The sequence below is a fragment of the Phasianus colchicus genome, chromosome 5 (genome assembly GCF_987193195.1).
Source record: "Phasianus colchicus chromosome 5, bPhaCol1.hap1.1, whole genome shotgun sequence".
Taxonomy (NCBI): Eukaryota; Metazoa; Chordata; class Aves; order Galliformes; family Phasianidae; genus Phasianus; species Phasianus colchicus.
Window position 1 is genome coordinate 40,644,349 of NC_143440.1, and position 24,004 is coordinate 40,668,352.

At 42.5% G+C, this 24,004-nt stretch overlaps 1 protein-coding gene and 2 long non-coding RNA genes across 4 annotated transcripts in view; 2 read left to right on the top strand and 1 right to left on the bottom strand.

The window, feature by feature from the left end:
- Window positions 1-1,563: 1,563 nt before the first annotated feature.
- Window positions 1,564-14,777, top strand: LOC149917873 (uncharacterized). Its single transcript, XR_016467310.1, has 3 exons — window positions 1,564-1,844; window positions 12,303-12,341; window positions 14,630-14,777. It is a non-coding gene; the product is annotated as an uncharacterized LOC149917873 (long non-coding RNA).
- On the bottom strand, window positions 12,026-22,280 carry LOC149917874 (uncharacterized). 2 transcript variants are annotated; one of them, XR_016467308.1, is made up of 5 exons: window positions 22,075-22,280; window positions 19,821-19,916; window positions 17,420-17,700; window positions 13,985-14,050; window positions 12,026-12,473 (listed from the first exon to the last, which is right to left on the bottom strand). It is a non-coding gene; the product is annotated as an uncharacterized LOC149917874 (long non-coding RNA). The 2 variants fall into 2 exon arrangements; XR_016467309.1 differs by lacking the exon at window positions 13,985-14,050.
- A 113-nt stretch (window positions 22,281-22,393) lies between these two features.
- The window catches only part of NRXN3 (neurexin 3), a 938,203-nt gene continuing 936,592 nt past the window's right edge, over window positions 22,394-24,004 (top strand). Inside the window, exon 1 of the mRNA XM_090141457.1 lies at window positions 22,394-22,599. The gene's annotated coding sequence lies outside the window, so the exon portion shown is untranslated. The remainder of the gene's footprint in view (window positions 22,600-24,004) is intronic.

The window sequence follows — 24,004 nt, forward strand, 5'->3', positions numbered from 1 at the left end:
TAAGCAAAGAGACAGGATTTCAATCCTAACCTCCATTTAAGCTGACTGGCTGTCAATACTAATAACATAAAGACAGCAGTGAAGTGTGGCTGACATGTGCCAGGTAGAGAATGCTCAGAGACATCTGAAAATCCCATCAGAAACTGCAATGGCAAATGTAATCAGCATGTCTGGAATTGTCTAATTCATTGGTTTTATACTGTCTTGAGAAGCTGGCAGAAATCCTCTGCACATAGCTTGTGCAGGCACAACTGTGTCCTTTTACAGTCCTCTTCCCCCTTCTTGGTACTCTGTAAACGCAAGTAGGGGTTGATGAAGATGCAAGGTGTTCCTGCCCATAGAGACACTGGATGTTACTGCTGTGGGAGACACTTCAGTGTATACAGGGGGCACCAGTGGTCAAAATCGTGGTGCTGGCATGTCAATTCTGTGCTCTAGGAAAATTTGACCTTGGTCTGATTAAAGGTGGTATGAGGCAGGTCAGGAGAGAGGCACTGTCAGAGTGGTGTGAGGGTATGTGGCTGGAAAAGCTGGTGTGATATAGGTCAGGATAGTATAGGTGAGTGGGGAGACATCAGAGAGTGACATGTGATGCTGTCAGTCAACTGCATCTGTGGTTGAAGTGACTGTGGGTTAGCTTTGCCTTTGTAGGATCATGCTCAAACATAGGTACAGCACAGTAAAGACTGGAAAACCAGTGGATGAGGAGGCAGGTCTGAGAAGTCAGAGGCTACAAAAAAAAAGCAGGAGCCCAAACTACAACTCAGTGTACTCACTAGCGCACAGTGAGCAAGCAGCAGTTGATGGCAACACAGGGATTTGGGGGGCATCATAGTAAATACTCAAAGCTATTTGCACAGTAGATTAGTGATGACCCAAAAAATCAATAAGCAAAAAGTGCATTTTAAACTGAAGCTTGCAAACAGGTAAAAAATAAATGGATACAGAATGACTAATGACCACCTGTGGCTGACACTGAAAATTGACTGTTTCACACAGGAAAAGCAGCTTGAGCTACACTGACACGTTCATATAGATACAAACAACGAAGCTGTGGGAGAACTGCTGTGTTCAACTGTTTGTCTTGACAGGGCTTTGGCAGTGGAAGGGAGTCTCCATTGGACTATTCAGCAGGATTTGAAGTAGTAGTGGTGGGAGCTGAGCTAGGAGCAAATCATAGACCCAGCTGTCACAAAGCAGTAGTTTCTGGCCACTAAACCATGAGCACTGTACAAACCACACAAGTGAATGGGCCAGAAACTCCTGATTAGAAAAGGAAAATATCCATCGCTTCTAGTCATGCTTTCTATCTCAGTGCCACTGTTATTACTACTGTTGCCGCATCCTGAACTGGTGAATAAAAAAGGAGACAGCATTGCAACATGAAATCAGGTAGAAAAGCAGGGTGGATAAATAACATAGGTTAAAGGGGAATGGGGAATACAAATGTGATGGTAGCTGAAAGAGGATAAAAGAGTGGAGGAGGTCAAGTGAACAGCTGTAAGGCATTGCTTCAAACGAAGTTCAGCTGCAGAAAAGTTCTTGAGTGAACTGGGTTGCTCTTGCAGCTTGGATTCACAAGTGAGAAGGGCTGGTGGACAAGAACAAATTTGCTATAATATTCTTCGGTTGAGGCTGAAGAAATTCTCTAGAATGCCTGGAACAAAGATACTAGAATGAAAAAACCAAAATGAGTTACTGGCAGGGGAATACAGACTACATTTCCAGGTAACTTCTAGACCTGGTGATCCATTGCCATGCAACTGTTGCAATATTAGGTGAATTGCTGATTCACCTTCCCTGGGGAAAGGGCAGAGTTGGAATAAGTCAGCGGCCTTGTACTGGTAAGTTTGTTTTGTTTTCATTTCAACTGATAATATTTCCTGTCTCCTGCTGCCTTTTTTTTTCCTTGAGTATTTAGAGTCAGTATTTTTGCTATAAGTAGGTCAGGGACCCTAAGTAGGTCATGGTTACTCTCTAAATGTGGCAAATCTTTATGTGAAGCTGGGGGGTGGGGCATAAGGCCTGATGATGAGTAAACAAAAGGCAGGAAAAGTTGGCTTAATGGGAGACATGATCCCAGGGTGAACTGGAAATGGCCTGAGAAGTACCAGTATGATGTAGGCATGGATCAGGACTGAGGGAGTGAAAGGGCTTGGGGAGTGGGCTAAAGCTGAGCAGAGAAGAGTAGGGAACAGGATAACAGCTATGGGCACGAGGAAAGCAGAGAAAGGTGTTAGGACTAAAGGGTTGGAAGGAGAGGGGTTAATGCAGAGAAGTGGAGGAGTAAAGAGATGTTTGGGTGGGAGCAGCTCAAAATGAGCTTGTATGGAAGGCAGAAGGTGGTGAAAAATGCTGAGATAGCAAAGTACATCTGAGAGAGGGAAAGAGTGTGCTGGCAACTAGGAAAAGAGTATGACCTGCAAGTGAGGGAGAGAAGAAAGGTGATCAAAGAAGTTTAACCAAAAGGTGTAAAGTGGGAGATAATGGAGTATGAGGCAAAATTCATGCAGTGGGAAGCTGTTGATTCCAGCGAGGCTGTAGTAAAACTTGTGTGCCTTTCCTCTTCTATTTGGGAAAGGTGGGTGTGTTGATGGCAAGAACTGCAGAAGGTGATGTGACTCTGCCTATGCTTCTCAGTTGTTCCCCATTTTGCATGGGATTTTCGCACTTTGAAACTAAAGTTTTAACTCCCACCCGAAGTTTTCTGTTCTTCCACAGGAATCTTCAAAATCTATTTCCCTCAAAAGTAAGAAAAATTGACACTGTGGCAACAGGAAGGGCTGTTTACACTGATAGGAGAAAACTTCAGGATTTGAAAGTTAATTATTTTTATGTGCCTAATTTTAGGCCTTTGTTACGGTGTCTGGCACACTACGGATTGGCAGATCAAAAATTATGTACGCTCATAATGTTACCCTGTGGAATCACTTCTCAAGCTAAGTTTCATGGGAATGAGGAGATGTCATTTCCCCATCTGCAGCTTTGTGCTCTTTTCAAGGCATGTCATGGATGCAAAATCAACTGCAGCGTGCATCTGCCACGTGGAGGCATTCTGGGTCTGATTCACATGCTCGAAAAAGTTTTTCTGGGCTCAACCGGACATTGCATTGCTTTTGGTGATCTCTTAGAGTACGCCTACATTCAGCCAGAATTCTTTCTTTCTATAAGGTTTCTATAAGGTTTATGCTGTCCCATTATAGTACACGTGGTTTTTCTCTAAGGAGCATTAAAGTAGCAACCTGCAGGAAGGGAGTCCAGCCTGAGCCCTTATCTACTATCCTTACTCCTGTAGTTCCCTTACCAACACTAAAAATACTTTAGTTTTCTTCTGTGGGAGGCATTAGTCCTGACCTAGCTGGGTTTAGTATTTTCTGTTTCTTTTGCCTAGCTATTACGTGCAGTCCTATAGGAATTTCCCTCTAAGAGCAGTGGCTGAGAGCAGTGGATTTGGATGAGAGGGAAGAAGGATGAAAAGAAAGATGTTGAGGAGGATGTCTCTTCATTAATGTTACCAATGTGGTAAGCCTTTCTTTCCCTTCTGATTAGCAGAGATGTTGCTGCAAAGGTGGTATGCAGCTTTGATTCTCGCAGAAAAATTCACTGATTACCTCTGGGCCATTGGCAGTTCTTGTCTGCTAAGTCTATAAAGTTATCTATGTCTAGACACTGTAAACGGATGTAATCAGTTGGAGTCAGTGTGCAGATGGTTACATAGAACTGATGGGGTACAGTCCTGTACTGCTGTGATATTAATAAAAATGTCATGCAGAGTATAGTCTGGCATTATCCTTATGTATCAGCATATACATCCTCCAAGAATAGGGGAAGAAAAATTTTAAGGTTATTTACTTGGCTCATATTCTTCTTAACTAAAATCTGTGTGAAATCCAGGGCCAAGACAGGGCAGCAAATTGTATTTTTCTCTGAAATAAAAACAGTTTTGTCTGTGGGTGCTCTGCAATATTCAGACAAGTATAGCGAGCAAAGTCAGGTTCTTATACAGAACACTGCAGGTGTCCCAGATGGGGATGACCTTTGAGATAATTGTAGTATGACTGAATGTCCAAAATTATATTTTGATGAGGTGCTCTAGTGACTGGGTGAAGAACATTAGATGAGTATTTTAAAAAGAAACAAATGTGTTTTTTTTTTCCCCACTTACTTTGGAGCAATAAATGGATTATTTGAGAGTGGGAAAAAATCATGAATAATTTAATATACTGAAAAACTGAATTAAGTTTTAAAATCCCCCTTTGGGGTATATTTTTTTTTCTAGCTGTTTGACCTTTTTCTTCATCCCAGATATTTCTCCTGAGCATAAATGCTTACATTCCTTAAAAAAAAAAAAAAAAAAAAAAGCCAAAAAAAGCCAAAAAAACCAAACCAACAATGGCTGCAAAACAAAGAGACTGAAAACTAGCAAAACAACTCTGCTCTGTTGGTGGAATGTCTGGTGTAAAGATAACGTAGCTAAAGACTTTCCATAAATACTTTGTCATCTGAAACACTCTGCATTGAGTAGAAACAGGGGTGTAATATGAAACACTGAGGTGAAGCTGCTGCAACTTTTTAATTTGAGAGGTTTTTGAAAACAAACACAGGTCTTCAGAAGTTGGTAGAAATTTGTAAGGACTGTGGTGAGAGCATTTGATTTATTATTATTGTCACTGTTTAATATTGCCTGTTGACTTTCTTCTGTGCACATGTTAAGAACAAGGGCCACTCTGTAACTTCACAGCAGAGTTCAGATAGCAGCAAAGTGGTGTAGTTACCTGTGTTACACGTGTAGAAGAATCGCTGCTGAGATGAAGAATGTACTTGGGGTTTGAAGTGAGCAAGGACCAGTAAAAATCCTTTTGCTGATAACCAAAAAGGATTAAAAAAGAATGAATTGCAGAATACTGTTTTGCTTTCTGGATGGAGATCTGTGGGAGTTCTCAAGATCTTATTTCTTTTCAAGAGTCTTGTTTGTTTGTCTTGTCTTCTCAATTCCATTCTTCTTGATTGTTCTGGAGTCAAACATGGAGCTTGGATGCAGGTAGATCAGGTCTCCACCTGGGTCAGTTCCTTCCTCTCTCAACTCCTTCCCTGATTGTTTGATTGCACCCATCTTGGTGCCTTCACAGGCTCCCACCCAGTTCCGTTTTTGTAGCAGCTCAGCATGCACTGCTACTTGACCGTCTTTCTGACAGCCCGCTGTTTCCCTAAGGAGGCTTTATTGGTTATAGAGTCCCAGCATTTCCTCTGCAGCTCTGGAGAGACAGTGGAAATATGTTCTGTATCACTCCTATCTTCAAAAAGGAGGACCGAGGGAACTACAGGCAAGATACCATCACCTAAATCCCTGTGGCAGGAGCAATTAATCCTGGAAACGATTGTTGGGCACAAGACCAACAACAAAATTATCAGGAGTAGTCAAGGGAAAGTTGTATTTGACCAACCTGATATTATTCTACAATGAAATAACTAGCTTGGTACATGAGGACCAAGTGATAGATATAATCTACCAGAACTTCAGTGAGGCTTTTGACACTGTTTCCACTATGATTCTCAGAGCAGCTGATGATGTATGGGCTGGACAAGCAGGCAGGGAGGCAGACTGAAAGCTGGCTGAACAAATGGACCCACAGCGTGGTGATCAGTGTCATGAAAATTAGTTGTGAGCAGTGTATGCAGAAGTCTTTAATAGGTCCAGTCCTATTAAGCATATTCTTTAATGAGTTGATAGAACAGACTGAGTGCATTAAAAAGAGCATGGCTAGCAGGTCGTGGGAGGTGATTCTCCCTCTCTACTCCGCCGTAGTGAGGCCACATTTAGCATACTGTGTCCAGTTCTGGGCTCCCCAGTTCAAAAAAAGGCAGAGAAGGCCAGGCTCTTCTCAATAGTGTGTAGTGATATTACAAGGAGTAATGGCCTAAAACTGGGATGTAGGAAGTTCCATACTAACATGCAAAAAAACTATTTTGTGGTAAGGGTGACAGAGCACTGGAACAGGTTGCCTGGAGAGGTTGTGGCATCTCCTATGGAGATATTGAAGACCTGTCTGGATGCTTACATGCATGACCTATTGTAGGGTACTTGTTTTGGCAAAGGGGTTGGGCTCCATCTCTGTGATTCTGTAATGTATCATCTTCAAACTTGCTGTGGGTATGAAATTGAGGCAGGAGTAGCTATATGCCAGATGGTCAAGCTGCCATCCAAAGGGACCTCAATAGATTGGAGAAATGGACTGACAGAAGCATCATGAAGTTTAAAAAAAAAAAAAAAAAAAAAAAAGTGCAGAGTTGTGCTCCTAGGGAGGAACAATTCCAAGCACCATTATATACTGGGGTCTGTCTGGCTGAAAAGTAGCTTCTCAGAAGATGACCTGAGGTTGGACACCAAACCGAACGTGAGTCAATAGTATGTCCTTTCCATAAAGAAGGCTAAAGATATCCTTGGCTGTACTAGGAGAAGCTTTGCCAGCAGGGTGAGAAAGGTTATCTATTTGTCCCTCTACTCTGCAGTGGTGAGGCCATACCTGAAGTGCTGATTCCAGTTCTGGGCTCCCCAGTACAAAAAGACATGGAGCTATTGAAGAGGCACCAGCAAAACATCCCTAAAAATGATTGAGGGACTGGAACGTCCCTCATATTAGGGGAGGCTGAAAGAACTACTTTTGTTTTAGCTTGGAGAGGAGATCCAAGGCTTAGGGTGATCTTACCAATGTGTAGTGAATCTTACGTATGTGAAGTGAATAGAGTGAAGCTCTTTTCTGTTGTCCCTTGACAGGATAAGAGCCACTGGGCACAAAGTGAAACAGCAGTTTCTGTCCACATATAAGGAAACACTTTGTATATGGGTGACTGAGCTCTTGCACAGGTTGTGACAGAAGTTGTGGGGACTCCCTCCTGGGAGATATTAAAAAGCTGCCTGGACATTGTCACTTGCTCCAGGTGGCTCTGCTTGAGCAGGTGGATTGAATATGATGATCTCTAGAGATCCTTTCCAGTGTTGACCATTCTGTGATTATCTGAAAAAAGACACTGAGCCATGGCAAGTGAGGCCAAGTCAGGCTTTACAATGCAGGTCAGAGAGGAGTGCAGCAGCTGAATCATACCTAGCAATGATAACTGCTTGTTATCTTTTATCAAATATCAGTTATCAATTGACAACTGTTTGTTGTCAAACATGTTGAGGAACCCAATACAGCTGTGCCACTGGGATATTAACAGCTGAGATGATACTTTCCTTTAAAAAGCTCTAGGTTAGAAAGTTTTTTAGTGAGCATTATGGAAAAAAATAAGTGTTGCACACACGAAGGGGATAAATCTGATCGTATTGAGCAGCAGGGAGCATCTGCGAAGGAAAGAGAAGGAAGGTTAAATGAGGGTGCTTAGCAGGAGTTGGTATGGAGAGCAAGAAGAAAAGAAAGTGCAGATACATAATTATTAGACTGTAACCCTGCCAGTCTTTAGAGCTGCTTAAAATCTTATACCTACTAGTAAGCCTTATGTTAAATTGCAAAGATGTGTCTATGGCTGCATTCTGTTACTTTTGAACATTAAACACTATGTGATGATATTAGCTCTTTCTGGACTTAATGGCATGCACAACTGTAGAAGCCTACAGAAATGTCTTTGTTTTAAATAAGGTATTGAAAAAACAATCTATAGTTCTTCAGATAGATTTGGTGGTGTTTTCCTGTTTCCTTGATCTCAAATATTTATCTGATTCTTTGATACTCATCCAGTTCTTCTTACTGATAAACTGCATGTAAGGAGTTTTGTTCATTTCCCTTAAAACACACGTTCCTGTAGAGTGCCTTATAATATTCTTGAAGTCCGATCTCCACTTTGCTAGCAGGGCGGTAAGATTTTGTGTTCCAGGCCTTGACCTGCAGCTCTGGAGATCTGCATTTAATTTTCAGCTCTGCTACTTACTTCCCAAGTGACCTTGTGCATGTCATTTATTCTCTCAGCATTTAATTATCACCCTTTTGCAGATGAGAAGTTGACACTTCTCTGCCTTCCGGAGAGTAATGTGAGGATAAATTTATCAACCTTCATGTTCTTCTGTGAACAATGGGAGTTCACTGAGGCAAAGCAAAGTCCAACAGGGGAGATGAGGCAACACAGGGAAACAAAGCAGTGATGAAGTCCATATTGGCTAGTTAAAGATCTATCCTACGTGAACTGTGTATGATGTATTGCAGGATTTTTACATCAGTCCTCTGAGTGTGCAGTGCTGACTTTGTCATGCTATCCTTCTATATAGTACAGTGACAAAACAGGGGTGGGGATCATGAGGTTACTTGCAGTCTTTTAGTAAGCAGTCATCAGCACATTTGCTTATGTCATGTCTTTTTGTACATCCAGCCTCTTCACTTTTGTAGATAGTCTGAGTAAAACATGGAATATGGTCATTAGCTTAAATTATGGAGTATGTTGTGAATAGGAGAAAACGGTGCAGAGCAGTGATGTTCTCTTGGAGGGAGGATATTACTCCATCCACATCAGTCTGTGCTGTTGTACTTCACATCCTTAGAGCAGCTTACTGCTTCTACTCTTGCTGTCAAATGACTTCAGCTCAGTCATGGGACATCTTCAGCATTTCCCAGAGGAGATGGCTTCCATTCATATGCGTAACAGTGGTGGGTTTAATCATGTGAACAGGCACCTTGACCTGAGAGCAGAAATATTAGAAAGTATGTTCAGTTTAGAAAAGTTGGGTTTGCTGCTGAGGAATCAGCTGCTTATTTATCTCCTAGACCACTGACTTCAGTCACTAGCAGTGAGTAGTAACCTTTCAGTCACAAAGCGCACATCATGGACACTTAATAGTCCAGGTAGTGCTTCTCTTGGTTGGTTTTGGTTTAAGACTTTAAAGATCCACAGAGAACTAGTTGGCCTTTCTTCCTTCCCAACTGTTCATGTAAGTAAGAAATATAAGTATGTTGATTTGCAAAGCTACTGCTTTGCTTGTGTTCAAGTACTTTTTCATCTTGCTCCTTCAAAGAAGAGGTGAGTATCCTTCTGTTTTGCAAGAAAATCAGAAGAAACTTGGGATACCAAGTTGCATATGGCAGTTAGTTCCTTTACTGGTAAGGATGAGAGCAATTTCTTGCCCTCAGTATAGCAAAATACCGTCAGATGGCCGTAGTCTAGCTTTCATTCTGATGCCCACAGCCTTTATTAAAACTAAATGGGTCTGCAGGCTTGCAGTGCAAGACAGGCCTCTCTTCTATTAATAGAGGTTACTGACATGTGGATGGAAAACATTTATGAAGATCAAGGCTTCATTATTTTTGTTATTTTCCAGGTAGTGAAAAGCTCCCTCCTCACTGCTGCGTAGTACTGGATTTAAAAAATAAAATAAAACAAAAAAATCCTTGGTAACAGATTCAGCTTCAGAATTATATTCTTCTTCTTGGGTTCCAGGAAATGTAAGTAGCTAGTTTGGACATGGGCACTATTACATCTTTTGGAAGCGTTCTGACTTTGAGTCTCAAGACTTTATAAGATGATACAGTATCTTGGACAGCAGGATCCAGAGATTAAAATTAAAGACAAGTAAAAAAAGTAATAAGGATACTGGGGCTCAGTTATTTAATTTTTTAACTTGCTCTCTGTAATCCATGCTAGTTTGAATAAGGTACCTATATATTCTTAAAGTTGGGAATTTGCTTAGGAGAAGCAACTTTATTCTTTGGTATTCATATTTTTTTCCTGTCCCAGCAATGTTTTCAAATCTCAGGGATTAAAGGATCTAATCCTACATTCTTAACCTGACCAGGCCCTGATCACCAAATTCTTTCCCAGCATTTCATAAGCTGAAGATGCATTCCAAGAAAGTCAATTAACTTGCAAGAAGTAGATGCCGTCTTTACTTTGTCTTCATTCTGACTTCTCTAGAATAACGTTGGGGGGATATAAAACATGTTTCCTGTTAGGAAAAATGCACTGTAGAGAAGGAAGCCTAAGTAAATATACAAGAAAGAGATAATACAATGCTCTGCTAATATCACAGGGAGATTTTGTTTGGGGTTTCTATAGGCTCTTTCTGTAGTTCAGAGAATATTTGCTCTGAACATTACTTTTAAACTCTGTGCAGAAAACAGCCAGCATACTCTCAGCCTATTCAGCATCTCTGTTAAGTAAGGGAATGCAAAGAGGTGTGCTGTGGCTATTAGGAGTTTGGCACACACATGGTATTGCTGTCACTGTGAAAGGGTATTCATAAAATGTGCTATGGAGCAAATGTGGCAATGCTGTTAACAGAGAAATAATCCTAGTAAAATGCCTTTGGAACTCTTTTGAGTTGTCTAAGGTATGAAAATGCAGCAAGACCTTTAGTCAAAATATCTCACATTGGGGATGAACAAAACATTCCCCTTCCTGCAATGCAAGTCAGGTTGTATGGGTGAGTACAGCTGACATTTAGGCGCATGTAACAGAACTTGGCAACAGGAAGTGAAGGTAAGTCACATGCTTAGCAGAAAATTCAAGGGCACGCTCAGGAGACAGAATGTAATTACTCAATTTGGATTTTAGCCATGACACAGACTTGACCCTCAAAGCAAGTATGATTTTATTTATCTCTTCCCCATCCTGAGTGTTCCTAAGATTAGAGGTAGGCACTGAGGATCTTGTATTTAATTTTCTTGATAAGCTTTTTCTATGACCTGCATTCTTGTAATATCTGAGCCTTAAAACATGACTGAATTTAGTTTCTCACCTCTCTGAGGCTAGGAGGTACTTTCCCAGCTCCCTTTTCATGCCTGGAAGTGGTCCCTGAATGAAGTACGAGATGAGGATGCTCAGTTTGTTCATTGCACTGGGGATTGAAGTTTTAGTTGCTGTCCTTTTCCACAAGGAAAGGGCATAAATATCCAGGTTAGGAAGCACTTGGTAACTTAATGACCCTCAGAAGGCTTGATGGGAACCAGAGCATTTCCCTCACTGCCATCCTTGTTCTTTGTGAGCAGAAAGACCAAGCAGAATTAGGGGCCAATTACTGTATATTTAATGAACAAAATATCAAGTTTGTTTTTTGTAGGGTATTGTATATTATGCAGCTGGCCTGTCCCTTCTTCCTTGGGACTCACATTATGATTCTCTGCTCAGGTAGGCTTTCCTGTTACGTGAGCCCTACCTGTGGGCTGTTTTCTTTCATTTTCACAAAGCATTGTTTTTTGATCGAAGAGATGAGGTCTCCACGCCCCTCCCGCCTTTTCCCCCTCTCCCCCCCCAGTTTTGCAGGCTATTTCCTGCAGAGCAGCTGCACTGCTTCTCTACAGCCTGCTGGCCCAAGTAGCTGTGATCCTAGAAATAACTGCCTTGGTGGACACTTGGAATAAAAAGAGAAGACAGATAAGCTAGAGATACTGACTATCCTCTCTATTCTTCCCTAAAAAAAAAAAAATAAAGACATGCATGGTGCAGCGCAGCCTGCCCGCGCCGCGCGGTGGTGCCGATGGGAGGCAGGGCCAGGGTCGGACCTGCGCGGCTGCCTTCAGCACCACGGAGAGGGCCCGGCCCTGCGCGCGCCTCGTGCTGGGCGCTTCGGGTGCGGCGTGAGCCAGGTGCGGGCCGGGCACCGACCCGCCTGACTGCGCGGGGCTGGGAAGACGAAAATCGAAGCTCTTTAAGAGAGCACTCGGCAAAATGGCAAGTTTAAACCCGTACTTGGCAGCAATTTTCATGCAAGGGTTTCTGAGCACTTTATGAATATTAATGAAGCCAGCTGCAAAACCGAATCATCTCCATATAATTGGGGTAGGCTATGTTATCCTTTTCTAGTCTGGGAAATTGAGGCAGATAAAATGTGTTTTGCCTCAGCCTGCTCAGTCAGCCAGTATTAGACCTGGGAAGTAAAGATTACGACCCTTATGCTTTGGCCATATAATAGAAATATAATAATAGAAAGCCATACAGCTCCCGTAACTCTGCTGATTTTGGTTTTAAGAGATGTATTTTGTTCTCTAAGTTACCATTCACTTAACTGATCCAGATTGGCAAGTTTATGGCAAAAAAAAAAAAAAAAAAAATCAATTTAGTCCAATTATAGCAGTTCTTGCCTCTTACCCTTCTGCATAGTGAGGACTGCTAGTGTTTTCAAAAGGATGAAAGGCAGCCACTCAGCCTTACTTCAAATGCACATCAATACACGTGTGGTGCTGGGTTTGTTGTTTCTATTTTTGAAAATTTTAATTTGCAACGTCTTGCCCCTTTAATGCTTAGAAATACATAAATGCTTGCACTCTTTTGCACTCGATTGTCAGGCATGTTCCATGCTGTTTTGTTGTTTCTCTGGACAGGTGGAGATGGAGAAGTTAGGCGCTGACGGCTTCTGTCTGGTGAGCTGATTCTTGATTGACTGATTAGCTCCTTTGTATGGCAGGCACTTCTCTTGGCTCCTTCATTAAATATGCATCATAACCCTTTACGATAGGTTTTTTCTTTTTTCCATTTTTCTTAAAATATTTTCTCTGAGACAGAAAGAGAGGGATAAAGAAGGTGTAATTGTGAATGTTTTCCTATAGGTAAACTACATATTTACACACACACATATATATATATATATAGTTACATATAATATAAATTATACATATTCTAATATTAGAAGTCTTTAATGATGGAGGGAAGCCAGGCTTCTGTTACTGAAGGTGCCAGAGAACCCACAACTTGGAAATCTGGAACATGTACATTTAAATAACTTCAAAAAGAAAATGTAAAAAATTGGAAGAGTCCAGTAATTATTCTCATGTCTCAAAATATTTTTCTCAAATAGCATTCCATCAATTTTTGCCTGAATAAATTTTCTTCAGAACTAACAAGTCAACCTTTGGAAAATATATTGGAAGGGGTTGGGAAATGCTTTTCATTTCACAGTTGGAAAAGATGGAGCATAGAGAAGGAAACTGGCTTACAGATATGGTTGCAGGTGTCTGGATTCTCAAGCCTCAGTGTTCTGTTGTTTAAACAGGACACAAAAATCACACTTTCCTTCCCAAAGTAGGAGGCAAGAACCAAGAAACAATCATAATTCTCTGTCATTGCTGTTATCTGATGTAGCTTCTTGCTGCAGAAAAGGCTATACCTCTATATCTAATGAGTGTCTGCCTGCTGTAGTGATACTGGTGTATGTGAGTCTGAACTTAAATTGATATACTAGTATAATTTCATTGTTTTGTTATAAGAACTTTTCTCATGTCATCTTGCATTGCTTGGAAAGGAGTTTCAGCTGGGGAAAGCATAATAGCAACTCCTGTTCTGCAGCAAGCATCTGCACAGGGAATTATAATGCTTGTTTAACAAGATTTCTGAAATTGGACTGATAGGCTCAGTGAAAGTTTTGTGCATACAAGAACTAGAATGAGCTTTTTGTTATAAAGCAAATTATTTGCTTAACAAGTTCAGAGATGATGTGACCACTTCTGCAGTGATGATCAGCAGTGCCATAAGTAGACTTAGCCATAGCCCTGTGATTGTGCCCGGTACAAAGAGACAAGATAATCCAAGTCATCTGTCATCTTTGGTTTGTAGGAGAGTGGCAGAAATCGAAAGTGTAGTTTCATATAGAGTCTTCCATTATGAATGTTTATGCATAGAGTGATCGTAATCAGTGCCTCATATGACCTCTGTGACTCCTTGCACAGAGTTGAGTGCAGTACATGCAAACACTGCAATTCTGCTGTGATTGACCCATGCCATGTTCAGGTTGCAGTAGTCCCCTTGACTTCAACCCTGGGGTCTCTTGCTGTGGCAGTGACAGGCTAGGCATTTGTTGGAATCTGTTGAAAGCCTTCTCTTTATTAGGATACAACTAGGAGACATAGCCACTGCAGATTTAGCAGGTCTTTTGACTGTTTCTGCCCTTCACCTGAGGGATTGGCTCCTGTAGGAGGATTCTGTCTCTCATTTACAACAAAGCAATGCAGAGAGGCACTGCCTCATTGTTTAGTCAGATATAACCATTGTTTTATTGCATTTCGCATACCTGATCTTAAGGGTAGGAAGGTTCAGAGTTTCCAGCATGAAATCTAGGGATCCAAACAGCGTTCTCCTAGAAGGAATATGCTTATTACAGAAATGTAATGGTTATTCTGTATTAAGTCTGCATAAGACTCACATATCTTTCTCCATCGTGGGGATCAGATCTATGTAGACATTTAGAAACCAACAAATGGAGCTATGTTGGGATTTACATGCAGTATAAGTCTGAGATGTGCAAGTCTGAAGTTACATATTAAAATAATTAAAATAAAAAGGTCTGTATAGTGAGAATCTGCTCTCCACTCAGACATTAAGCATAGATCCATTCTAGAGTATAAGCGTGATGTCTGGTTTAGTAGAAGTGTGGAGAGCTGAGAGAAAGCAATAATTCAACAGAGGTTGACACTGGTTCATTTTTAATTATAAGCCATGTTCATTGGCTTCTAAGAATGTTTTATTAAGTCATCTTCAGTTAGGGGAATATTGATGCCAGTGAAGTATTACGGAGCAGTATCTGTGGTGGTATGAGAGGTGCACTGTAGGAGGGCTGTGAAGGCTACTCTATTTTTGGGATACAAAATTGCAGTGCAAGTAGGAATGGATGGCACCTTGCTGTGAAATAATCTAATTTATACCCATTTCTTTACAGTGTTGCCCTTTGAATGACCAGTGACATGGCAGCCTTGTCTAAAGGCAGCTGCCTAAGCTCTGCTTGTCCATGTTAAATGCAGAGTTTCAGCTTTGTTAGGAATCATTTGCATGCAGCAGATCTTGTTCTCTCTGAGGTGTATTGGTGTAGTGCCAGTCAGCTTGGGGAGAAAAGGTAAGCCTGATAACTGTAGATTTTGCTTGTTTACTGTGTATTTATATCTCTCCTTCAATCTTTCCTTATTTTTTAAATTCAAATATTTGATGTCAGTTCATTTATTTTTATGATATTTTCATTCCAGAAACAGAAAGTGCTAGAGATGCCAGCATCATGGGGGCATCTGTTCTCTACTCTTAATTAATCCTTTCTCCCTACTCACTTCTATCCTATATACAGAACTGCATGACTTTTTTTTTTTGAGTACCTGTGTCATCCATTACAATGTTTCTATGTGGAGGCGATGCCTAAGATAGACCTATGAGGTCTTAAGCACTATTAAGTAATCAATAAAAGACTGTGCATGCAGTTGGTTCCAAATGCTGAAGGTCTCAGTTGAGTGAGGAGTGTCTTCAGAGAAGATAGTTGTTTTTTCCCTGTCAAGTGCCAAATACTCATCATGCAGATTAATTATGAATCTGTTACTATGTTGCACCTCCAATCCTGTTTTCTACCACTGGTGAAATGTCATGAATATTATATTTCTTCCCCCTGCCTTCTTTTTCTTTGTAAATGGTGCCTTCATACTGGATCTTATCCCAGATACTTCAAAAGGATCTAGGGAAGTATATTCAGGATGGACAAAGTCATTCACTTATTCGGGATGTGATGCATTGTGTCTATCTTGGATGGGTTTATGCATACTACTACTCAAAGTTGGGGGTTGATGTGGTTGGTGAAGGAAGGAATCCCATAGGATTTGTCACTAGCCACAGCTGGATTCTGATAGGAGCCTCACACTGTTTTCAAGGAAAGGAAGAATGAAAAACTTACATCAGGAAAAGGAAGTATGGAAATTGAGCCATTAAACCATAACAGAGTATTGTGAGTTTAATTTAATCTGGGAAATATATAGATGTAATGTCCTAGAGTTCATGCCAGTAATGAAATTTGAGGCTCAGAAAAGGAATGTTATGAATTGTATGGGAGAGTTTAAGTGAGGCAACAGTAGCACTAACAAATAGATTTTGGGCAATAATCCTCTTCTGATTGTGAGGGGGATGGATAAGCCATTACCTTCGTTGATCTTTCTCACCTGTAACTCTCATGTGGATATGACACTTTGAAGTGCTGAGAAGCCTCAATATCCACTGAAGTCTGTGATAACTAAAGGCATAGATCACTCTTCAGCCAGCAATGTTACTTCTGTAGGTCTGAAGCATCCCTCTCTGTTCTCTGCCTTAGACACAGCATGCTTCCCTGTGTTTTCCAGCACTCCACGTGTCTTGCTTGCCTCACTTTCTGCTTCACAGATGCTACATTAAATCTATCTGTGGATGCTTAGGAGATGCTATGGAAATGTATTGCTTGCCTTCAGCAATAGCAACGGTCGGCCAGTTGCATTGCTCTCCTAGCCCATCAGCTCTAGTGCTGTGGTGCTTGTGTTTGCTGGACTGTTCCTTCTGAGTGTGAAGGAGGTGAACACATGTTCTGTATTAATCTTCATTTCAATGAAGTTGTTTTAGTTCATGCTTTATTGCGGAGCTTTGTAATAATGCATCTGTAATGGCAGCCCTTGGGGCAGCAGTCGCATGTGGCAGACTGAGTGCCTGAACTGCTCCTGAGAATGACTCCAATCATACGGAATGAGGCACTCCCTGGTGCACCATCTGAATTTATAATACCAATTTATATAGTGCCCTAAAGCAAGCTTTGTATTTGGTCTGGGACATAGGGGCCAGGCTAGAGAAGGGGAACTGCTCTCCATTTTGTGCTGTCCCTTTTTCAAATACAGGCATTTGTCTAGCTTTCCAACCTGCCTGTCTTAAAGCTCTGGCCGAGCCCAGCAAATACAAGAGTATACGCTGGCTGGGTTGGTGTGCAGAATATGTAACTGGACAAGACAGAACTGCTGCCACTCTCATGGCCTCACTTAGAGCCATGAGGCTCAGGGGGGAGATGTGTAAGGGGACACAGTCCTGCAAGCAGTGCCTGGACTGGCACTGTTGGCTCACTGCCCTCATGCTTTTGTTGCTGAGTTTTAGTGCTAGCCTAACCTCCTCTGAGGTTGGGATCCAGGCCACTTAGGATTCAGCTTCAAAACTTGGTTACTGCTGGATTTTCAAAGATAGGTATCCAGTAGGATTTTCATAAAGAACTTCAATACCATAGCTATCTAATTTGTATTAATTAAAAAAAAAAAAAAGGGACCATATAGTGCTTTAAAGGTCAAAAATCAAGGCTTTAAACTTGCCATAGAGAACTCTGTGGGAAGATATGTTTTGCACTTCTTGACTTGTTGGATGATTTTGATTATGTTAGGCTATTCCCATTTGCAGTATTTCAGTGCATCAGAGAGAGAATTCTTCTCCTCAACCCACTTTTAATGGAATCCTGTTTGGGGTTCCTAATCTCATTTTAAATCTAGTTACAGATTCATGTAAAAAGAAGCTAATTGTCATCTGTGAGAAGCCACTGATGGTGTTGTCCTGCATTAATGTTTTCTTATTCCATCTGTGTTTCTTGGCTGAGGAGGGTTTCTGTCTTAGGTGCAGCAGACCATATATAAGTGTTTGAAGTGAAAAGAATGAACCTAAGACTAGATGCAAAATCTGAAAAATGGCTGTTTCCTACCTTTGGAGTATCATCAAATGGTTTGCAGGAAGTATCCCTATCTTATATCACTGATATTCAGCAATCGAGATCTTTGTACTTCAGTGTCGTTGAAGAGGTCAAGGGAAATGTGGAAATAATCTTGCTTGAGGAATCACTCTTCAGAAAGTAGCTTTTAGTATTCACCCATACTCCTTTCCACTTTTTCTGTTTTTACCCAAATGTACTGATGAACAAGTAGGATGTAGTATTTGTTGCTAGGGAAGCATATGGATGTCATCAGGTCACTTTCACAGCCCCATCTGAGAATTCAGAGACAAGAAAGGGAGGCGGAGTTAAGTGAAGAAAACAGTAAACACTAAGGATTTCCTGGGTCTTGCAGCAGCTGATGATATCACAGAAACCGGAGTGATCCCACTGAGTTAGAAGATTGAACAAGAAAGAAAGGATGGAGTTCAAAACAGGTGGAAGGTTTATGGGTTAACTTTACCGTGCCTTTGTTTTTGACCATTTCACTGGACACTACCTGATGGCAGAGTTGGTTAATTCCACTTTCTTTTTGAGTGAAGGCCTGCAAGACTGTATAAATGACTGTCTTCCTTTTGAGCCAGCACTAGGGCAGAGTCATAGTAGTGGGACTGTTGACAATATGAAAGGTGGGAATGAAAGTTTTTCTGTTGAGTAGATATGACGGAAAGTATATGTCTTAAAATGAAGTATAGATACATGCATAATACCCAGTAGTGGAGGTCATAAAAACCAGTGTAACAACCATCAGATTTTAGATACATACTTTTGCTGAAAAGTGCGTATACTTTTTTCTTTCCTTGCAAACTCATATGCAGGAATCATGAGTTGTCATTATATTTACATATTCTTAAGTATACATGTACAAGACACTCTTCCGCAATGCCACTTAAAGATAATGGGTAACTATATATAAGACTTCAAGAAGGGCTTCACCATCTTCCCCCCCCCCCTCCAATTACATTAGTGTGTGTAATGACATATACTCTCTTTCCCTACACAACTTGCTCTGATTGTGTTCCTGTGGTATTTACACACTGGCCAGCCTTACGTCCTCTTAGACACTTTCTCTCCTGTGAGAATACTCTCATCTGAATGTGTTCATCCTTACATGTGAGTACATGAGTTGCATTTTTTTTTTTGGCACGTGCTTTCTCATTCATACACTGCTACACATAGAAATGTGTATCTGTATACTTTCTGTTCCCTGTACAAAGTGCTGAACAAGGAAGTGCTCAGCAGACAAGTCTACACAGGAAGCTTTTGTGTAGCTATTTAATAAGTGCAACAGAACATGCTAGAAAGAGCAGGGAAAAGGCAGTGAATTAAGAATAAACAGATGCATCCTGCAACAAGGGGCCAGAATAATTTTGGAGGTTGCACCTCCTGCTGGAGGGAAAAATGATGTTTGCAGGAGAAGGGCTCAGAACCTCTCCAAAATGATGGTAAAGTGAGTTCTGACCAGATGCTGTCATCATTACTCTTTTTCCCATCTGTTTTTGCTTATTATTGTAATGAGTTTTGCTCTTTCAAGTAGGATAAGGTCACAAGTGAGATAAGATCAGCTTTTTTTGGCACAACCAAGATGATCTGATTGCGGTTTGGACTGCAGCTTCTAAATTCACCTTGGGTATTAACTTCTGGGCAAAAAGACACTGAAAGTGCTAATATGGCCAAAAAAAAAAAAAAAAAAAAGCCATAGTTAAAGAACATTCCTGTCTTGCTGCACAGACTGCTTTGCCGCTTTTTCAGTGGTGAATTTCCCTTGAATCTCACTTCCACTAATAGCACCACACACATGATTGAAATCAATGGTTTGGTGAATGCTATTCAGAGAAACAGAGGAAAAAGTCCAGAAGATTATATAAAGTGGGGCAATATTGCAGTGCAACCTCCCTTCCCATGCCTTGCTTCTCTACCCAGGGCATTTGTTTACATGGGATCACCTAGATTTTAGTGTTGCAACATTTGGATATCCTGCCATAGCAGGTAATGCCTGTAACTCCTGCAAATTCTGTCTCCAGGGCTCATCTCAAACTCTGATCTGTCTCTCATCACCATTCCTCAGTGGATATGTAGGATGTACTGCTTTAAGGAGTTAGGTAATAACTCCTGTGAACCAACTTGTTCCCCTGAGAGGTGTGAGTGAATGCTGTCTCATGGATACTACAGCCACTGTCCTGAGTTACCAGCCCCCAGATCTCAGAGAAGGACAAGTGCATTGAAAACGAACAGTCTGACTGTGCAACCTATTGATAAGTACTCCAAATTAATGGCACCATTATGGTTTTTTTTTTTTTAAACAAGTACGTGAGATTGTGAAAAGTTTGTGGCTTTATTCTAAAGGAAAGAAGCAAGAGATGATGAATGACTACTAATGCTCGGGTATGCTTACCTTTGCTTCTTCTGTCCAGTGGTGGGAGCAGTGTCAGAGGGGTGACCAGGTGTATAAATCTGTGCCAGTCTCCTTGGAAAGGGATCTTGCTGTTGTCTTAATGAAGAGACCAGAAAAAGGTTAGTATTTCTACTGATCATCTACATGGACATGCAGGTATACAAGATTGGCAGATGTTAGTAGTGTATGCTAGGATGAGGAGAAGCATTAGAGACAGCTGCTGTAAAGCTCACTGTCCTGATGATGGCTTTTTTTTTTGTCCCTTCTCTATACAACTTGTTTGCAAACTGTAGGGCCAGATTACAGATGTGAGAAGAAGAACTAGAAAAATCCACTCCCCTGTAGAGCAATGGGAGTACTGTGGGCTGGGCGTGGGATTTCTTGTGCTGCACTGCTTTCTTGCCTCTGTTTTGCTCTGCACTCCAGCAAAAGGAAGCAGCCTTGAGGAAGCTTCCCTGCCCTCTTAATATTTTCCCACTACTCTCTACCTATTTTTAAAATTACAACTGCTATTTTGGTACCTAACTGTAACAATTATTCAGAAGTAGAGGTCTATGTGTCCGAGTTATGCACAGTGCGACTTCTTCAAAGCAGTTGTTAACTTCCTTGGTTCGTATATAGCACTCTGAATAGCTCCTCTGATGAAACCTCTTCTCTCCCTTTTTGACTTATAAGAACTTTCTCCATGGGGTTCCTGGATTTTCTAGTTGAAAAAGTAGATGAAAACTAGTTTACCTCACTTGAATCCACTCATGCTTCAACTTTCTTGACCAAACTGTCTGTGAGCCACAATTGCTTGTTTTTTTTTTTTTTTTTTTTGGATATGTGCTGTTTGCCCTCCACCAAACTGAGATTTAGGTTAGAGTTGAAAGTGGAGTCTGTGCTGTTGACGTTGATTTTTTGCATGGCAGACGTTGCAATAGGTGGTGAGACCAGGATCTGATGCAGGGACCTGTGTGGTCTTAGAAGACATTGGAGAGTAAAGGGCCAGAGGTGGTGCAATCTCAGATGACTGCCTCATCAAATCATTACTTAATAAACTGTAAGCTACAAAATGCAGAATTGCTCAAGATATCAGCAGGGGCAGAGAGGTACCAGAAGCCAGATTTTATTGCCAGTTGTGGTTTTAAATCTGGAGTTAACTCTTGAAGCAAATAAGGCAATACCTGATTTTCTTCACAGTAATTGAGATTAGGATCTAATCTCATGCCCCAAGGAGGGATTGATAATTCTCACTGTGATGCTGTCCATTTAATACAGGAAGCCAACAATAACCTGCATTGGTGCAGACATAACGGGATAAATTCTTTCTCTAGGGAATCTGATTTTGAGTCTGGAAGATGCCTCTCTGCTGGGCCATTGCCACTTCCCTGAAATAGGTCCCCATTAGCCTCTCTGTGCATGTATCTGAATCTGTTGGGAGCTGTGGTGGACTGTGTTTTCTGGAAGAGCTTCCCTGGGGACTCCTAATGCTACTTGAAAGTACAAATTTTAGTGTTTCTGTGTTGCTATCGCACACCTCAGGCACTGCTTCATTTCGATAGCGGACAAAGTGATGCATACCTTTGTATAAAATAATTATTTATTATTTACCAAGTGCTGTGAGTAGGCTCTCTGCTATTCAAAGTATTGAGAAGGGCAAAAACCTTTATGTAGTGATGTGAAAGAGAATGAAAGGCAAACAGCTTTGCAGCCTGCACTACAGGAAAATGAAATTCCAAGTGTCTGGCTCTGCAAAATGAGCATCCCTCACAAACGTTACAAAATCCTGGGGGCTTGAGAGAAGGGCCCAAATGCTGGGTCTTTGACTTTGGCTTATGTGTGCTCTTTGTATGTCTGGTGCTCCTGTGTGCTTCTTTGAGATGGACTTTCAGTGCAATAATGCACTCGAAACTTCCCAAAGAAGCTCTCTACAGAAGGGACTCCGAATGAGCTTGTTTACTATGCTAAGTGTTAATGACGAAACAGCAATCAACTGACATATGTACACTCTGTGGGTAATTCTGACAACCCTTGCACTGTCCGTGGTGTCAGGCGGTTCCCTTTTCTCTGCTTTAGCATGGATGAATAGGTAAAGAGTTTGAGAGCATTAATAGGGTAATTTGGGGGCCGGTTAAATGAACTGGGCACGGGGCAGCGCATGAATGAGTATGAAATATCGAGGAGCTTTGGAAGAACTCCGAGCTAGAAGAAAAATCCTTAAGGGTTGAACTTCAAGGATTCTAGGGAGTATCACGGAACGAAGCGGCCTTACCTCCTGCCCCGGGACGGCTCCGCGCGTGCCGGCGAACAGGTCTCGTTCCCCCGCCGGGGCCGCGGGGACGGAAATCCCCCGCCTTCGTCGGCGCGGAAACGGCGGCGCCGAAGCGCAGGGATCGGAGGGCGGCCGTCCCGGAGGAGGCGTCCGCGCCGCCGCGGGACGCGCAGGGAGCGACGGCTTCTGCCGGAGCCGCGCCGTGCCGGGGCGCGGACCCGCGGTCTCTTTAAAAGCCGGGGCCGGGCGGGGCCGGACCGGGCGCGGCGGCAGGGGGCGGCGGCGGCGGCGTGCGCGGGGCTCGGGCTGCTCCGGCACCGCGGCGCGCTCAGCCCTGCGCAGCTCCGCCCGCGGCCGCCCGCGGTTCGCACGTCTCCGCTCGGCTCGGCTCTGCGCGGCCAGCCCAGCCCAGCCTCCCCGGGACCCCCCGAGCCTCCGCGCCTGGGGCCACGCTGGAGCCCCCTGCCCCGCAGCGGAGGCGAGCCGCGACTTGGCGCGGCGGCCGGCGGCCGCCCGGCTGCGGAGGTGAGAGGGGGCGGGGGGCGGCTCGGCACGGCGGGCGCTGCCCGGCCGGCGGCTCCGCGGGCGGGTTCCCGCTGTCCCCCGTAAGAGAAGTGCCGGGGAGCGGCTCTTTCCTTCCCGGCCGCCCCGGCGGGGCTGGGCGCTGCCTGGCTACCCCGGCCCCGGGACGCTCCGGTCCGGGCTGCTCTGCCCGACTTTTTGGGTAACCGCTCTTTTCGCGTTGGGGCTCTTCGGAGTGAAATACGGGGGGGGGGGGGGACTCGTGAAAAAGAAGAAGGCGCTACGCTGAATTACGGCAGCGAGACGCTTAGAGAGAGCCTCTTGCTTGACTAAAGCTTAAGGATTTCTTTTCCGAAAAATTATTAATGAAGAACGAAGAGAGGCTGAAGATGAAAGTTTTATTATTATTTTTTTTTTAAATATATTTTTTTTCCTCCTCCAAGTCTTCGGATCTATTACAGTAGCGCCTTTCCTCCCCGCCTTCCATTTGTTTGTATTAATGATTTAGTAGCCGTCTTGCCTGAAAACTTCCACCGTGAGCTGCTGCTGTGGGTTTTCAGGCAGCGAGTGACCTTAAAGGTTGGTTCAATGCTTTCTTCGTGCAAGATGTATGTGGAATACCCACTTTTTCATTTTTTTCTTTCAATTTTTTTTTTTCTTGTAAAAAAAAATAAAAATCACCTGCTTTATAATTTAAAAGAGGACATCGTGCAGTCAGGGAGTGATGTAATTCTCCTACCTAAGGGCACTGACTCTGCTTTGCAGGTGACTTGCCTTTTGCTTACTCTTTAAATTTATTTTAATTGCAGTCCTTTGTAGCTAGGAAGTAACATATTTGAGCAGGTCTCTCCGAGGATTCCTTTTGTTAAAACAAATCTTTCTCTTTCAAACAAACAAACAAAATCTCATTTTTTTTCCCCCCTCTCAAAGAAAACAATAAAAAAGATGAGGTGTGAGATCAGTGGCAGAAAAACCAAAGCACCAGGGAGGAGAAACCTGGGCTAAAACCACCAAATTGTTTTTAAAAAGGGTACTTTCACCCTTCTGCTTTTTCAAGCTTTTTCCACCTTTCCGTGGTCAAACAGTTCAACGCTTCGTTGAAGCTAGCTTTGAAAAATTATTTATTTTTTCTAAATATTAATTGTTCCTTCTGTATTTTTTCCTGCACGCAATTGTTCTGTGGTGAGCACACAGCCCTCCCAAAGCGGCGGGCATTGGCGCGGCCACTCACCACTCTCTCTGCTGATGGCATTTTTTGAGGGGCTGCTATTGAAGGGGCGAACTCTTACCTAAAGCTGCGAAAAGTCTGAGAGAGATGTTGGGTAGGTGGGGGAAAAATTCATCCCAAAGGGTTTTGTTTGTCGGGGGTGACACAGTCGGTTATTAATCGTAGCGTGAGCTGGGAGGG